The sequence below is a fragment of the Miniopterus natalensis genome, chromosome 13 (genome assembly GCF_054644295.1).
Source record: "Miniopterus natalensis isolate mMinNat1 chromosome 13, mMinNat1.hap1, whole genome shotgun sequence".
Lineage (NCBI taxonomy): Eukaryota > Metazoa > Chordata > Mammalia > Chiroptera > Miniopteridae > Miniopterus > Miniopterus natalensis.
In genome coordinates, this window is record NC_142093.1 from 41,951,290 (window position 1) to 41,958,572 (window position 7,283).

Below are 7,283 nucleotides of genomic sequence, written 5' to 3' on the forward strand. Positions count from 1 at the left end.
CATGGCCTTTTCCAGGAAGATGCTGGATGGGAAGGCACTGTACCAGATCAGAAAACCATCACAGTGGCTTTAGTGGGTCCTGACATGGCCAGTCAGAACAGGCTTGAGGGAGAACACAGCTCTCAGGTCAAGGCTGGGCTTTGAACTCAGGAGAAGCTAAACTCCTGGAAACTCAATAACCTCTGCATCCAAATCTTTGTAGCATGAAAATGAGTGGGCCACAGGTGGCCCTGTTAACCAGCAGCAGCTGCCAGCAGGAGGGTCCTCCTGCGCCTCTTTCCTAAGTCTTTGAGTTTGTATCTTTTCTCTGTAGATGTGGGCAGGTCCCACTATGGGCCTGTGTTAGAGGAGCCCCGGTGAGCACATACACAGGAATGGGAGCCAAGTGCAAAACAGGGGCCGAGAAGGGTGAGTTCATGGTACCCATTTTAGGTTGGATTGCCAGGAGGGAAAGAAGTCAGGATGTGTGAATTAGTAAACAGATTAGTTCTTTGGGCCTAAATGAGCATCAAATGTCCAAGGAACCAAGCACATTAAATTCATTCCTGCTTGGTGAGGCAGGCACCGAATTGCTCTAAAAAGTAGATGGAAGAAAAAACAACTGAAATGCTTAAATTATTGGGGCCTTAGATGAGTAACCAGAGTGGCCTGAAGATGGAGGACAGAAGGATTCTTGATCTTGTCCCCACTCTCCATGGGGAATTGCTATTGGAGGTTTACCTTTCTTTTCTCATGGCTGTTTGGGCCTCAGTTTACCTAGTACAGCTCACGTGCTGGGTAAAGACAGCGGCTCTTGTAAAATGCCGTGGTTAAAACCTTAGGTTTGAAGGAAGATAGACCTGAGTTTGCATCCTGGATCCCTCTGTCACTAGCTCTGTGGCCTTGAGCAAGTTGCTACATCACTCTGAGCCTGTATCTTCATCTGAAAAATGGATATAATATTGCTGTAGGGGCCTGATGTCCACAATTTTCTCTTAAAAGATTCAGCAAAAACTATAATGACCTGTGCATGCATGTATATTTGTATCTACCTATCTAGAGAGAAGTAAAATAAATGAGGCAAAGTATTAGCCATTGCTGAATCTAGGTACAAGGCTATACAAGCATTCATTGTACTATCCCCACAACTTTTATGAAAGTTAGAATATTTTTTTGAAATAAAAAGTTAAATACTTCTCTAGGAGACTTCTGATCTGGCCAAGGTGGAATAACAGGTCTAGATTTACCCTTATGCCTGAAACAACAACAATAAAATAAAACAAAACACCCAAGAAATAACCACATAAATATATAACAACGGTTTTCAAGACATGGGCATCAGGCAATGAAGCAGTGTCTCCCAAGAGGTGAGAAACAAATAAAGTGAGTCTTACAATTGCTCCAGCTTACTGCCTTGGAAAAGTTTCCAGGGCACAGCATTCAGGTGGAGCCTGGCAAACCCTCTCAGCTTAGAAAACAGAGAAAGATGTCCAGGGAGACCAAAGCAGCTAGAGTTTGCAGGACAGAGTGCTGGAGGGGAGAGAGCTGTGCAGAGAAACTCTGGAGATCTACAGAGGGTTCTTGTCGAGAATTCAGCAGAGTATTGATCAGCATAAATGTGAGGAACCTACCTGAGAGGATTCGAAGTAACAATACAAGGCTGGAAACAGTGCCCATTCCCACCAGGCAGACTGGAAAATCACGATCCGTGGAGCACTGGGTCATGCTCACAGAAGGGCCTTGCCTTAGCAGTGAGGAATAAATAGCCATAGTTGGAGCGCTTCTCAGGACCCTCCCAAAATATCATAGAAGCAAAACCTAAAAGGATCAAACTGTTTCCAAATAACTTAATTGTGTCCCAGAACTAAACTTAATATTTAAAGAAATACAAAAATATCTAATACTCAACAAGATAAAGATTGCAATGTCTAGCATCCATTAAAAATTTACCAGTGTGCAAAGAAGCAGAAAATGTGACTTATGTAAAACACTATGGCCTCCTCCCTGTCAGTAAGGCCATGTGAGAAGCCTGGACTTGGTGTCCAGGGCAAGTGTCAGCCATTCCATCATTTTGGCTACCATCTCTGTAGCCCCTGTGTGTATGAAGAGCAGTGCCTGAGAAATAATGCTCCTCCACTTAACGGTGACCAAAGTGATGGTAATACTGTCTGTCGAGACTGAGTTCCCTGCAAAAGAGAAATACAAAGAGATAATTAAAACTCTTTTAAAACCATCTGACTTTGATTCTAAATTAACATGTATGTTCCAAAACTCGGATAAATTGTTATCACACATGGTTGCATAGTGCCTCACATTACTTCTGTATTTCCAAACGAAAGAAAACATAACATTAAGTAATTCTTGGATTACTTTTTTCCAAAAATATCTTTCTGAGTACTGTGAAAATGGTAAAGTAGTGTACTGCTTCTGACTCTTGATTTTGTAATGAAAGAAATCCTTATACATGTTCGTGAAAAACAGAAATTTTAAAGCAGTTCCTGACTCCTTTTAACACTGTTTTTGAAGTTTTTTACAATTCCTTATTTTCTCAGCATTTTGAAAACCTCCAAGACACTTCTAAAATAATAAACAGCTTGCTATGTTTCCTGGATTTGCTTGAGCTTCTTATAGCTTCCAGAATCCACCTGGAGTTACTTTTCACCTGCCAGAGGATTTTATTTTTGAAACCTTCTTGTGTGCTAGACATTATTACCCGGCCTACTCGGGCTTTCGTCAAAACGGAATTCATCACATTCATTAAAAAGTGACTTCTCTGGAAAGTGGGTGAAGACCTTTGTCAGGGATCTGTCCCTGCCTTATGACACTAGATCGTTATTTAGATGTAGACGCATTGGCTTTAGCTCCTGCTGTTTTGCAAGCTGTGGATTTGGGCTTATTGAAGACGTTTCTGGCCATAGAAAACCTTCCTGCTTTGTAGGTGGTGAAGTTCAACCTAGTTGTGAGCATGTCCCTGGTCCCAGTCATATGAGCCTTAGGGCAGCGAGCTTACTTGTCATTAAATTCTTAGAAATCAAGTTTCAAAATTGTGCTTCAGCAAAAGAAATGAAAGTTGCAAGGAGGTACCTCACTCTTTCCATGCGGGGGTGGTGTCCTCTAGAATGACGTGCCCGATGATGTCAGTGAAGGCCATGTGGAAAGGAGGAACTCTCACCCACACCCAGCAATAACAAGATACTTCTCCTGTACTGGAGAGTCTATCAATAGAGGCCAAATGGGGAACATGGACTTCCACTCTCATCTGGCAGGAATGAGTCAGCAACAGTCTTTTTCTGAGGGCATTGTGTCAGAAGCAGCTTGCTAAAACAGAAAATTTAAATAAAATTTAGAGTCTTATAGCACAAATTCCAGAATGTCCAGGATATAATAGAAAGTCATTCATCATGTCAAGAACCAGGAAAATCTCAACTCGAATGAGAAAAAGCATTCAATAGATGCTTGAGAAGAAACAGATACAGAAAAAAAAAAATTTTTAAAGAACCTATTATAGAAATTCTTCAGTGAGAAATTATAAATATGCTTACAAAAAATGAAAAGAAGAACATCTCAGCAAAGATACAGAAGATATAAAAGAATAACTAAATGGAAAATTAGAACTGAAAAATGACCAAAATGTGAAAAAGTAATAACTAAAGAGTAACCAAATTTGACAAGAGACATAAACCTAAAGAGTCTAGAAACCAGTGAATCTCAAACAGTGTACTTCAAATAAATTCGCACAGCAAGGCATATTGTCATCAACCTTCTGAAAACTAAAACAAAGCAGAAAGAGAAAAATGACACATTGCCCATGGGAAAAATAATTTGAATGACAGCAGTTTTTCATAAGCAACCATTGAGGCTAGAAGAAAGTGGCAAAAACATCGTTTAAGTGCTTAAAGCAAAGAACTGCCAGCCTAGGATCCTATATTAAAGTGAAAGCATTGTTCAGGACTAAAGGGGGAAATCAAGACATTTTCAGATAAAAGAAAACGAAGAGAATTTGCAGTCAGCAGACCTTCCTTATCCTAAAAGAGTGGCTGAAGGAAGTTCTTGAAACAGAAGGATAAAAGGAATCTTGGAACATCAGAAAGGAAGAAAGAACTATGGAAAAAATAAAAACACATCACAGCTGTTCACCATTTGAAAAGATCATCACAATGTTCAGAAGATAATCCAAGAAGCTACTTAGGAATAACTTCCTGCCTTTTAAAAAGATCAGTGCCCATGCTCATCGGTAATGAGCTCAGACAGAAGCCCAACTGAGGTCTCCAGGTCAATCCACCCATCTAGGAGATTAGCATTTAATACAAACCATTTTTATGATGCTATAAGTCAACTTTTTACAAGTACGTGTCTTAATCACCACAAATATCATTTCTGCTGCTATTTTTGGTAAACAATAAATATTTTCACATGATATGAAATTGCTAGATTGTCAATAGCTTCTCCAGGGCTTTGTGGCTTGCTGTGACCTCTTTGATGATTTCATCGTTGTCTAGCCATATTAAAATATTACAGTTTAGCCAAATGCAATTTTCCAGGCATTTAAAGCCAGTTTTTGCTTCTTTTTGATGTTCAAGATAAAAAAGTTATTTTATAAACAACCTGAATACAAAATAATGCAGCTGCCAGTTTGTAAACCCAGAGTGTTTTATATGCATAGATTGCACGCTTTAAAGCATTTCATTGCAACAGTCAATTGCACCGTGTAATCCATGGTTTTTGAATTGTTTGGTTCAGTATCTGGCTCTTGAACAAATTAGTTTTTGTTTTTTTCCATCTAGAATCTTTTACAAGAGCTTGCTTTAATTTTATAAATTTGAAGCTTTGAACTTTCTTTTCCTATATTTAATTTCTTTTTAGGTTACAAAGCTTTTATAAGCAGACCCAAGCAATTCTTCTATCTAGATAAGCATTTAATTTTATCTTTAAATTGTTTAATAATTTTATGAACATTCTATGCTATTCTGTAGTGAACTCTTAGTTTTCCATTTACTCCTATTTTCTTCATCAATTTGTGTCTTTGGGTAAATAAAGAACATAAAGTTTGAAATGTTTTTACAATATAATAAATTAAACACTACTCTAGATTTAACCATGATTAAAAAGTCCATAAATAGAAGACAACTCCCTTTCCCCAAATGGGCCAAATATTTGAACTGCCACTTTATCAAAGAAGGTATGTGGATGGCAAATAAATACATGCAAAGGTGCTCAACATCATTGATCATTAGGGGATTGCCAATTAAACCACAAGGAGGGACTACTGTTTACCCATTAGAATGGCTAAAATTAAAAACACTGACCATACCAAGTGCTGACAAGGAGATTGAGTGCTTGAAACTCTCACACACACTGGTGGGAATGGAAATTGGTATAGCTATTTGGAAAACAGTTTGACAATATCTTAAAAACTTAATATATACCTACCACATGATCTAATCATTCTATTCTAGATATTTCAAGAGGTGTGAATGCATATGTCTTTACAAAGAGTTTCGATGAATGTTTATAAAGCTTTATTTATAATAAAAAACTTGAAACAACCTAAATGTCCATCAATAGGTGAATTGACAAGCAAATTGTGGGGTATCTACACAAATGAACACTATAAGCTGTAACACGGATGAATCTCAAAATGCTGAGTAAAGAAGCCAGACAAAAAAGTACATATTATAAGTTAACATATACACACACACACACACACACACACACACACACACATATATATTTAAATATATCTTTATTGATTTCAGAGAGAGGAAAGGAGAGGGAGAGAGAGATAGAAACATCAATGATGAGAGTCATTGATCGGCTGCCTCCTGCACGCCCCGGCCTGGGGATGGAGCCCACAGCCCTGCATGTGCCCTGACCAGGAATCGAGCTTTGATCTCTAGGATCCTAGGTCGATGCTCAATCACTGAGCCATGCCAGGCCGGGCCATATATATATTTGTGTACAATTCACAGTAATTGATAGTGACAGAAGTACGATCAGTGGTTGCCTCGGATGAGAACAAGGATACAAAGAGAGAGGTTACAGAAGGGCACAAGAAAGCTTTTGGGGGTGAAGGGTCTGTTCATTACCTTGACCACGGGAACGGTGTCACAGGTGTATCCATAAGCGATGACTTATCATATTGTAGACTCTAAATTATGTATCAATTATACCTTAGTAAAGTTGTTTAAAAAACTTAAAAACCATCTCTAGGAAGGTTATGGGATATAAGTCAGCCACATATTAATTAGTTTTCTAAGCTTCCTTTTTCTGTGAGAATCAGATAGAAAAATAAAGGGAGATAGATTTTAGTTCAATAGACTAAAATAATTCTAAGAAGAATAATTAAAAGTGGGATGAGCCACTGTCGCGTTTCCCACACCGCACATGTTGAAGAGAGTCTGCCAAATGGCTCTCTGGAAATGTGGGGTTTATGAGTTGTATAAAGAGCTTAATTTTCAGGTCTTTTCAGGATGTGGGGTTCTGGGCCTTTGGACCTCTTTCTCACCCGTAGCACATTCCCTCAGTCTCCTCCTTCCTGCTTGTTCTCCTTTCTGAACCCCTTCCTCAGGAACCCCTTCTCTCTCCTTGCTCTTTGAGTCTCCCCGTTGATGGGCTCAGGCTCCCTCTCCCAGGTGTCTTGGTGCCTCCAGCAGCCTTTCTCTGAGTGTTTGTCTGTGGACCTCCTGCATCGGAAGAGATCCTGTTGACTCTGAACATTCTGGGCCCTGCTTCAGACCTGAGGAATTAGAATCTCGGGGGAACGCCCCAAGGTCTGCATTTTAACAAGCTCTCTGGGTGCTTCCTCTGCCTGAAGTTGAGAAGCTCTCATCCTATGGCCTCTGAAGTTGCTAACAACCTCCATTCAGCATCTCCACCTACTTTCCTTTCTTCTTTAGCCATAGTCGCTTTCCCTGGAGTGCCACAGTGGCATAGACATATTTGGTTTTCCACTGCCTTCCACTGCAGGTGTTCAGTATGTGATTGCTGATTTCTAGCATCTGCCACAGGACCCACTGATTATTTAGAATCATATAATGGCAAGAAAATGAGTTTAGAGTTCTAAACAACCCTTAAAAAGATTTTTTAAAAAGTCTTGAGAATAGAAGCTATAAGTGGTCTGGGGCTCCCTGTACAGTTATTGTGGAAATTACTGAAGCTATTGAGTATGTGGAAATCAAATGCCAAAAAGATCTAGTCCTGGGAGGTCCTATGGGTAGGGATGAACAGGGCTATGGGAAGAGAATGGGGATTGTATGAACCAAGAGGAAACGTTTGACCTTTGGGCCCAGGCGCACGTGAGGAGC

The 7,283-nt window shown here is 39.6% G+C and overlaps 1 pseudogene; it reads left to right on the forward strand.

Moving 5' to 3' along the window:
- The first annotated feature begins 1,971 nt into the window (after nucleotides 1-1,971).
- On the forward strand, nucleotides 1,972-3,102 carry LOC107529194 (protein Lines homolog 1 pseudogene; annotated as a pseudogene).
- Nucleotides 3,103-7,283: the final 4,181 nt, after the last annotated feature.